This window comes from Pipra filicauda, unplaced genomic scaffold, assembly GCF_003945595.2.
Source record: "Pipra filicauda isolate LSUMZ 115617 unplaced genomic scaffold, ASM394559v2 scaffold15_size4787011_pilon, whole genome shotgun sequence".
Lineage (NCBI taxonomy): Eukaryota > Metazoa > Chordata > Aves > Passeriformes > Pipridae > Pipra > Pipra filicauda.
Window position 1 is genome coordinate 175,984 of NW_024104096.1, and position 11,168 is coordinate 187,151.

Consider the following 11,168-nt stretch of genomic DNA (forward strand, 5'->3'; position numbering starts at 1 on the left):
AGTGTCTCCTCTACTTATGATAAATCCCATCTGTATAAACACACCTGTGTGAGAGAAACAGCACACAGAGGTCTACAGATGTTAGATAAAGTGTAAAAGAAAATATTTCAGGTGGGTTTAATCTTGATGGTCTTAACAGCTATATTGCTCTCTCAAGATAGATGCTTTGTTGCCATTGTTTCTGTAAGAGAGGGCTGTTTCTAGTCAGCTTTTGTTATACATACATACCCTCACATTATTTATTTGACCTTTTGGTAAATTCTTGACACTGTGCAGGATCAAGCTGTGGGTGTTTTTTTTTTGTTTTTTTGTTTTTTTGTTTTTTTTTTGGTTTTTTTTTTTTTTTTTTCCCCCAGAAACAAGGCTCTTCCTTTTTTTTTGGAAAAAAAAAAAAAAAAGATGTATCTGATTTTGTTTGCTTCCTATCTCAGAGCAGGGAGAAAAAGAAAGTCTCAAATTCCCAGTCTTTGCAGCAAATAAGATCCAGAAATGTAAAACACCTGATCGGCATAGAATAATATTTGGTAAAGACACTTGTTCACCATAACCTAAATACATCCTGATAAGATTGAGGTACATGGCTCGCAGATAAGCCAGGCATGCAAATATATGAGATACAGATGCTTGTTATGGCTACAAACCAGGGAAGGGAGTTACAGCTATGAATATTCACACTGTTATGCCATCTGAAGATGGCCACCCTGCCCTCCTGCTGCAGGGAGTTCTGGGGGGGCAGAGTTTGCCATGGGTTAAAGTTGTTCTGGGGTCTCAGCTGCCACCAGAAACAGTCCCTGCCTGGCTGAGACAGCAAAAAAAGCTGCACTGCCCTAGTCACCATGCTGACACAGTTGCCCACTGCTGGAGTGCTGCTTCAGGCACCACCGCTGCTGTTAGTGCCACTGCTGCTGCTGCCTGCCCGGGATTCCTGCACCAGACTGCTGCTGGAGCAGCACCACAGCACCGCTGCCATTTGCCCGCCACTCACCCACCACTCACTTGCCATATGAAACCACTGCCTGTGCTGGGATCACCGAATGGAAGAGACTGAAAGTGAAACGAATTGCTACCACCCACAGCCCAGCCAAGCCAAGTGGGACAACAGGTGGCAGGGAACAAAGAGAGTGTAAAGTGGTACCATCACTGCAGTTGAGATCTGAACCTATCTGAGTGGCATGGAGGGGCCATTTTGGTAGTGTGGCTCCTTGTGATCTGCACACTTTTCCTGGGTTTTTGCTTTTGCCCCTTTCTCCCATTGTTTTCTTTTGTTTCGGTGGATGGGAGTAGTTGGCAGAGATGACTTTCTGCCATTCTTTTTCCCCTTTGTTCCTGTGGGACCATGTGATGTGGTGAACTCCCTTTTTTGTGGGTAAGCCATTTCCCTTTTACCTTTGTAGTGATGCTATTTTCTTTTATCTTGTTAGTAAACCATTATTTTTTCACCTATAACTTTCTTGCATTTTTTGTCTCTCTATATTTTGGGGGGGGGGTTATAGGGAATAAAAAGGCGAGGGAGTTTTTTTAATTGGCAATATTTGTCTTTAAACCACAACAATGCTGTACTGGGCAGTTGTTTGTGGAGACACATAGGTGAATTTAACACTCAGGGTATGAGAGTTGGGAAGGACTTAGTTTAAGAAGCTCTGTTCCTGCTTAAGGCTAGGCAGATGCTCATAGGAAATAACAAACTTTTTTAAAGGACAGAAGAAGAAGTCAACAAAAGTCAGGAAACCAAGGTAATACTTTTCCTGTTTCCTAGTGTAATTCTTAGACAGAACTGCATATTTAACGTAGCAACAACCAAAAAAATTAGTCTAAAATCTATTTTGTAGAAATAATTTTTCATATTTGGCATTTATGAACTATGAGGAGAGGCTGAGGGAGCTGGGGCTGTTCAGCCTGGAGAAGAGGAGGCTCAGGGGAGACCTCATCACTCTCTACAACTCCCTGAAAGGAGGTTGTAGCCAGGTGGGGGTTGGTCTCTTTTCCCAGGCAACTATCAGCAAGACAAGAGGGTATGGTCTCAGGTTGTGCCAGGGGAGGTTTGGGTTAGAGATTAGAAAAAATTTCTTTACAGAGAGGGTGATCAGACATTGGAATGGGCTGCCCAGGGAAGTGGTGGATTCTCCGTCCCTGGAGGTTTTTAAGACGAGACTGGATGTGGCATTTAGTGCCATGGTCTAGTAACCACAGCGGTAGTGGATCAAGGGTTGGACTTGATGATCTCAGAGGTCCCTTCCAACCCAGCTGATTCTATGATTCTATTTTGCATCTAGGATTAAGACCTGGAACTAGATTTATTGTGGAAAATTTGTTTTGAGCGAACTCATATAATTTGAGGATTTGAGTTTTCATAAATTTTTATTAACTTATTGGTCTCAGACTTCAAGTAAAAATGAATAATTCACTTGTATTCAGCCTTTCTCTGAGGAGTTTCATATCCAGAAATGCAAGATGATCCAGTGAATATTGACAAAAATTAACTATAAGATTGAACTTTCAACACATCTATTGAACTGTGTAATTAGAAGTTTTGGACATATTGAGTTCATTTTTGCAATTAACTATGCAAATCTTCTCTACAAACTTTCCTGTAATGTACTACGTGCCAAAAGAAAATAAAAGGTCATTCTGAGCAAGAACAGGCTAAGGTGTTAAAACACATCAGACAGCTGATATTTCTTGAAAAAGCTGAGAAATGGAGGTTTATTACTAGTCTCCAGTTCCCATGCTTACTATCAATGTGCAACTTACATGAAAAAGCTAATATTACAAAGCTTAACCTTACTTAGTTTTCTACTGTGACCTTCTTGTATCTCTTTTTCCAATATATCTGTCTTATAAATACTGAAGTGTATGAGTGGACATAGATGTTAAGTGAATGTTAACCATTAACTCTCTTATTTTAGAAAAATATTCTGAATTCCTGTTACCACATGAAGAATCATCAAACCAGGACAAAGCCAGATTTCCTTCCCCACATTTTCATATGGGGAAAATATAGGAAAAGAGTGGGAAGAGAAACTTCCTGAAGGTAATGTGGGAGACTATGATTTGAGTGCTTTTGTGATTATGAAAATGGCTCTTCATCTTCAGTAAAAACATTTGCTTTTTTAGAGTTGTTGAACACCTAGATTTTTCACTAACCTTAGTAGGAGCTGAAAGAATCCAGGCCCTTTCAAAGTCAGTACCATAAGAGTACAATACCCTCTAGAGGAATGGAAAGCAACATGCATACATGTTATACATGTTATACACTATTATTGAGTATTTCATGTCTGGCATTAGCTGTGTTCTGAATATATTTTTTTTATTCATTTCTGAACTCAATAGTAACTAATAGTGATTTAAATATATTATATTACCCTAAATACCTTCCTCCCACCCCCACCCTTTTCTTTTTAATTTGCTAAAAGTGGCAGAGATTCTTTTGCACTGGAAATACCAGATGGTGATTTTCTAAACTACCCATGATTGCTTCTTTTTTTCCTCACAGCATTTAATTCATTCCTTTTTGATGGGCTTAACTGTCTTGTTACCACTCATTCTCTATATGATCAACTTGGACTTCTAAGATTGGTATCCTGCTCTCCTGTGAAAAAAATAACCTACAGTTTCAAAATTGTAGCTCTTTTACCTCCAAACTCCATTATCTTTCCCACTGATATTTTTCTTAACCTCAAGAGTGATTTCTCTTGAGATATGTGAAACTGCACAATCACAGCCAACATAAAGCCAGAGGCACACTCCCTTCTAAGAAAATATTATCTCATTTTTTCCAATCTTCTCCATCTTTCCATATCGCCCATTTTCCCTGCCATGTAATTATTGTGCTTTACCTGTTCTGCAGAGCATTTAAATATCTTGTACACAGCTGGGTCTGAATTCTTCTTGTCCAGCAAGTTCAAGAGATAAGATTTTCGCACAGACCTGTGCTTCTGCACAGATACTAACAGGAATTTCATTGAGGCTGTAAGTCCTTGGTGCTTGACAAAGGTTGGGTCCGTGGCAGCAGCAGAATTATCTGGCTAAGGATTAACTCTTCAAGAATGATTTTAAATTTACAAACCTATAAAACACCTGTGAAAACACACATGGAATTCAAGCCTGGCTCTCTGGAGATGCAGCTCTTCTGCACAACTTCTATATTTCCCTCCACGAGCTTATTAGCTCCTCAGACAGAGCCTACCGTGGTCTCTGAATTCACACCTGTTGTTTAGTGCACCTAGATAAAATATGGTCTAATCTTCTCTGATTAAGGAAAAATTTTACTAGCTATATCCTTGCAATGTTTACCAATACCCTTGACCCTAAAGGGAAAAAAGGGATTATGTGAATCCACATTTAATGGGACTAGGCCAGATCATTTAAAAAGCAGAAAAGAGAAAATCAAATGATCTGGTAAGTTAGAACACTGACATTAATATTATTTATATAGGGTTGAATATATTCTAGATGAAGAATGTTATGCTACTATGACAGTAGTCATCCACCTCTATTTTTCAAAAAAGAGAGAAAGGAAGGAGTTTCTGAAAGACCAATGCACTAGTTTATTTTTCATAAGGAAACATCACATTTTCTACCTTTATGTTATTTGTCAAATTCCTTTTAACTTAATTGCTAAATGTTGAGGAGGATCAGGAGAACATTTATTTAATCTGTGACTATGAGTACCACTGACACTGTAATATAGGTGTTTGCCTTTTATTCATTACAATAAGCATCAGCAAAGGAAGTATTGTATGCAATGTTTTGGAAAGAAAACAGGGTGTCAGGGTGATAGGTTACACACAAACCAATGATTGTTTGCTTGGAATGGTCTGTCTAATTTCTGATTATGCTGATGTTGTATATTTGATTACAGCACAACTCTTGAGCTATTCTTAAGGTTTCTTTACCGTTCCAAGTAGTGGAGACACCAGCATTTTCCTCAGAAGTGCAAAACTGTGCCTGTAATATAGTAGTGCATGAAAATACTGTTTTTGATTTTAACTCCTACATCCCAAGTTCCAAAAAATGGCATTAATGAAAGAACTATTTCAGTTTGTAGAGTTTCTTATACTTCAGTAGAGTTGAATGTGCAAGAAAAACATCATTCAGCTCTCTTTTTGCTTGAGAGCAAATTAATGATTTTCAGGAATGCATCCTGAAATCTCAAGACAGTACCGAAAGCCTGATAAGTTTTGGGCAAACATTTGTTGTTGAAGTCTGCCCAGCTTCAGCAAGAGTAAATGGCTGACAGTAATAATGTACTGAAGATGTCTTTCCAGACCAGCTGAGATACAATTAAGGTCAGTCTCATTTTCCTTCCTCCTCTTCTCAAGAGAAAGGAAAGAAGGGACAACAACCTGATTCATGAGTCTGTCCTGCCACTGCTGCCACCACAGCATAGCAATTGTGTTGGAAAAAGTTCAGCTCATATTTAATTGCAGTTATGACAACAAAATTAAACTGGTATTTCTAGCATAGGTTTCCCTCTTCACCCCAGTGGCTCAGTTGATACACCTCTGATGGAATAGGAGTGTCACTGGCTGCCCACTTGTGGCCTGATATGTGGTTTTTCTCATCTCTTTTTCTGTCTCTAGAAGTGTTTCCGGATTTCAGGATTATGATAGGCTAAATGGATCGGATGCCTTTATAGCAGATGGCCGGCATTTAATCTCAGGCATGTTGGTACATACCAGAGGCTGCTAAAAATCTTCATCACCTCTCCCATCCCAGTGTGACAGAGCAAAGCTGGCCAAGACAGTGAATTCTATCTGGAGTTTTAATGTGGCAGGTGTGGAAAAAGCAGGCATTTCTGATGGTCTGACCTTCTTCTATGAAAGCGGAAGGGTCATGGTGACCACTGGGAAATGCATGGAAACAAAATTTCTACTTAGTTCAATCTGTTTCATGTGTGTTTTCTGTAAGTTTAACTTCGAAATGTAGTCTCGCTGTGGTGCCTGTGTTGCAGATGTCTGCATGTGCATCCATGTTAATTTAAAATAGAAGTCATGGTTTCCTAATAAAGATTTGAATAACATTAAACCAGAAGATAAATATTGATTCGTATTTTATCATATAATATTTTTCCATATGCTAGAAATTTGAAGTTTTCATCTCAAATCCATATAGGAGTTAAATTTGACCCCTAAGTTTCAGCTTAGTGCAAAGAGCAAGTAAATGCTGGAAATCAGGATTTGTAATGGCTAACCCAAACCATCCTTAACTACCTACCTACACCTCTATAATGTCCTATACTGGCTATGCAACTGTAGAAACAGACTTAAAGAAGTAATCTGTCCTTTTAGCTAATAATATCAAAATGAGACCTTTTTCTTCACTTTGCCTGGACCTCTAACCTTTAAAGGTGAGTTAGACAGCTGCAGAAAACCTGATCTCATTTTCTGCCCCTGGCAAGATTTTTTCAAGTTCATCTTCTTTTTTTTCCCTTCTCTCAAAATCTGATGAAAAAATGAAATGTCATGAAAACAGGCTCTGAGGCTAAAAAACCCTCTGTCTGTCTCTGTGACAGATGTCAGTTTGAAAGGTTTCAGGTCACCTGTCAGAACTATGTCAGTATGATCCATACAAACATCTACTCAACCTCTAACACTAACATTGAGTTCTGCTTTTTAAAATACCCCTTGAAAAAGAATCAAATGATTTCAAGTCACTGCCTTTTCCCCTTTCTTTTAACTCTGATTAATGAGCCAAACTCTTAGGAAAAAAAAAGGTGGGGGGAAAGGAAAAAAGAGCCTTTAAGAAAGGACAGTTTGACCTTTTTGTGCCCCTGGCTGTGAACCAATCAGGATTCTCGTAATCCAAACACAGATGCCTGGAGCTAAACAAATACTATACTTGTGAACAAGAATTCAGTTTGCTGTCAAAATACAATGATGAGCAGCAAAGTGCTGCTCTTAATAAAAATACCCTGAATTAAATGAAACTGTTTTTAATTAATAAAGGGAGTATCATGAGTAATGTTATACATCACTAATCATTTGGAAACAAACACATTGGGATATTTATGCATATATGCTACTTATGTACGTTTAAACCGCAGTACCTCATCTCTACATGAGACATAATCCCATAATATTTTATGCCACCAGAAACACTGCTCATCTAATGCTGCAATTCAGTATTTTGTAATGATTAATTAAGAGGCTTGAATGTTATTTTGTTCCTAGCTTAGTGTCATAATGTTTGCATTATTTCTCACATGCGTGATCTGCCCTTTTAAAGACTAAGCCTCTGTTTTGTTAAAAAATTTAATTGCACTATTAAAGGGAAGATCCCAGCTGCATGACAGTTTTCATCAGCATGTTAATAGTCTACCAATAGATATGATTAGAGCTTTCTCCCAATTTCTATTTCATATGTCCCACATACTTCTTATCAAGTATTTTCTTGATGTCAGTGGGCATATTTTTGCATGTTTCTTAAAAATCTGTAATGTCAGGTTTAAGGTCCAATATCACAGTTGCAAAAAAAGATCTGGACATCACATTGATACATCACAGATGCACCAGATACAAATTTAAATGTAATCACAAAGTAATTCAGTACTATTGTGGTTTTTTTTTTTTTTCAGAGCTAAATATGTCATTTAATTCATGTATGAAACTGGTGAGAAAACATAGGTGGTGTTTTTATGGTATCTTTCTGCAGAACATTCTCATCAGGTGTAGAATTTTATTTTTTAACATTTTTCCAGTAAATATTTATGTGCCATTGCTCACTAAATGTCCATAATCTTTCCTTTTTCTCATATGTGCCTACAGCAAATGTGGAAACAAATTACAACATATTTGAATTCCTCTTTTTTTTTTTTTTAATAATTAATGATGGCACTGTGCCACTCACCAGGGTATAATTTCATTAAGATTAAAACTGAGTCATATGACAAGAAAACAGTCAGTTTGGTATCAAAGCTCTTACAAAACAAGTATCAGCTTCATTTTGGGCAGTCCTAAAGAGACTTGAGAACAGTTGGAGACAAAACCATCCACAGAAAACTATTGTATTTTTTAGATGAAGATAACCGCAAGCATCCTGAAATACTTAACTGTGGCTAATCTCTTAGTGAGTTGTGTTTACACTGGTTTTCTCACTTTAATGTCAAATTCTTCCTTTTTTATTTTTCCAGTTGAACATTATTGTTTAATACAATCACAGAGCGGAAATGAAGAAATTTACATGTCATATTAAACTGCAAGGTGAACAGTATGATTATTTGAAAGCTCTGATGGGAATGGACAGTTTCACTGAAAACCTGCCAGCTGCGCAATTTTTCTGGTCACAGCGGACATGATGAAGACTGGACCATGACCGAACACCTTCTTAAATACTTACTGATGTAACTCCAAGTCCACCTTGCAAATGAGGGTTAACCACTTCAAAAAGCAATATTCCTTGTGTCTGCAGAATTGTAAGCAGTAATCAGAGAGATTTCCTTTCCGGTGTTCTCATAACTTCAAGGTCTGCAAATAAATCTGCAAGATATAATTTTTTTTGTGTGCCGAAAGACTTATTAATATTATGAGTTAAATGCTAAGAATGTTGAAAAATATGATAAATGATTTAACGTAACTTTGTTGCCCCCAGTTATTTTCAGCACTTAGTCTGTGACACACTGTTCCTCAAAATAAAGCAGTGAACTGAAAAATATACACAGTCCTTATCACACAGTAAGCCCTTTTAGAACCTAATAAATTTATTACATCTCTAAAGAAAGTCTTTCACTTGCTTCCCTCCTTTAGCATTGACAACTACATCTGGCCAGTCAGCCAGATACTCAAAGGGCATTATTGCATATAAGAATCGGAAATGTTGAATCAGTTATTGGCATCACACTGGAATAACATGTTAATATTGCCACAAACAGTGGCCTTGTAAGAATAACACTTTGATGTTTCAAGAGTATTTAACAAGGGCATTAGGAAACAAACCAAACCAAACCAACAAAAACCCAAAACAAACCAAAACCCCACAAAACAACAAAAATAACAACAATAAACAGAAGGGAGAGTGAAAACAGCAATGATTGTGAAGATAGATGTCCCAGCTGAAACTAATAATTCTGAACAGCACTAAAATTAATTACTCTGTAGTTGTAAGCAGGCAGTGGATTTATGTTAAATGACAGAGTGTTTGCAAATTTTCCTGACCACTCAATTAGAAAATGTACCAAGTACAGGCATCAGCTGAGCATGCATTATTTAAGCAGTTGGTGTCTGGTAACAATTTGTGGTTGCCTGTAGGAAAATTCACACTTTCTGGGAGAAATTCTTTCACCTTTGTGTGCCCACAGCACAGATCTCTCCTCATGGCAGCTGTAGGATACACTGGAACTTTGTGACCTGGAAAATGTGGGACAACTGACACAAGGTGACCCCCTGAATGCTGGGGTAGGCCCAATTAATTTAAAATTTTGCTTGGCCTTGTCTCTTCCAATTTTCTAAATCCTCTGGAAAAATGATTAATGCGTACACTGCCAAAGCGAAAATATTTTTGACCCTATTAAAGTCGACCAAGGGTAAACCAAGTGTAGGCTGGCATTGTATCAAACTAGCTTTATTAAATTTGATTGGAGGTTTGTATGAGGAAGGGACAGACAAGGACATTATTTTGCACAGCAACTCCCTTTTAAATGAAAATACTGGGAGGAATACAAAGTACTGGTATACATTGGAATGAAGCTGTATTTAACCTAGCAGAATTCTACAAAAAAAGAGATTATTTTTGAGAAGGCTTCGTATTTTCTCACTGTGAAAGCATATTGTCAGTGAAGCTGACTCATTATACAATGAGCATCATTTCCCTTGAAGGGGAAAGAAATTCAAACTTTGCCTTACTTCTTGCCTTTTCAGATTTTTATTCCCCAAATTGTTCTTGTCTTGCCAATTCCAGTAGCTGGGGACACATTCAGAGAACGGTTTGAGGAGTTGGGTCTTCAGCAGATGTAGGCCTCTCAGCCATTGAAAGTGCTATTTTCAACATTTTCCCCACTTTCTACAGCACTCCTTTTTGTTGCTGCTATTGTTGCTGTTGTTAGAGAAGTGTTCCTGTTATGCCCTGGCTGGCTTAGCAGGTTTAGGGGAAGATTCAGTAACAAACTTTTGCTTGCAAACTTTAAAACACTAAAGTAGAAGTACTCGGCAAATTTTAAAACAACATCCGCACAAAGTAAGGCACTTCACAAACTTTAACTTAATAAACTTAAACTTAGCCAACTTCAATTTATTCAGATACAACAAGGCACTTACTGAGGCATTGACCGGAATTTTTTAGTCTGACTTACAATATATTTTGAGAAGTTAGGAGAAGAAAGAGAGTAAGAAAGGAAAAAAAAGGATTAGAGTAGAAAGGTGTATAGTCACCCGCCTGTGGGTCCATCGATGAGACTTGATTGTTGCAATTTCAATGTCCATTGGTCAGAGTAATGGTTACAGTCTTGATCTGCTGGGTGTAGAGGAAGCCCATGAAATACAAAATTCAATGGGTTACTATATGCTCAGTCTTGGTGGGAAATGCCCAGGTAGCTCCCCTGACGCAGGGAGTTTTACACTGTCTGATGTAACACTGTGGATCATGGGGTACTTTGGAGGCTTTGAGAAAGGGTCTTTATGACACCTTCTAAGACGTGACAGCTGCCTCTTATGCAGTTGAGCCAATTATGCCCCATTAGAAGTGATGAATACCTTCAGGCCTACGTGTGAATGTCCTAATATCTTCCCTGCCTAAGGCATGATGAAAGCACTATCCCACTTTGCAAGATCTGCTTCTTATTGGCCTTTTCCCTATCTGGCTCAAACCCCTACTTGTAGCCTTGGTGGTGGGTGTGCACCCCCTCTGCACCTGGGTGGTTGTTTTGTACATTGTCAGCAAAGCATCCACTGCTTTTACAAATGGCTGATTGTTTTGAGTCATTAACCGTTAACATTCCAGTCTCCCACAGCTCCAAAGTTCTGCATAAACTGAAAATCACTAGTTTCTCAACATTTATCCTGGTGCATTAATATTCTTTAAATACAAGACCATATTCTTAGCTTGCAGGAACATTTTAAGGCTGCAAAAGGAATAATGTCCAGATCTGATTCCTCACTGCAATTATTGCAGCTAAAAAAAAAAGAACCAGAATTAACATGAGTTTGCAATTTTCTGAATAGAAAAGAGTGATGGCT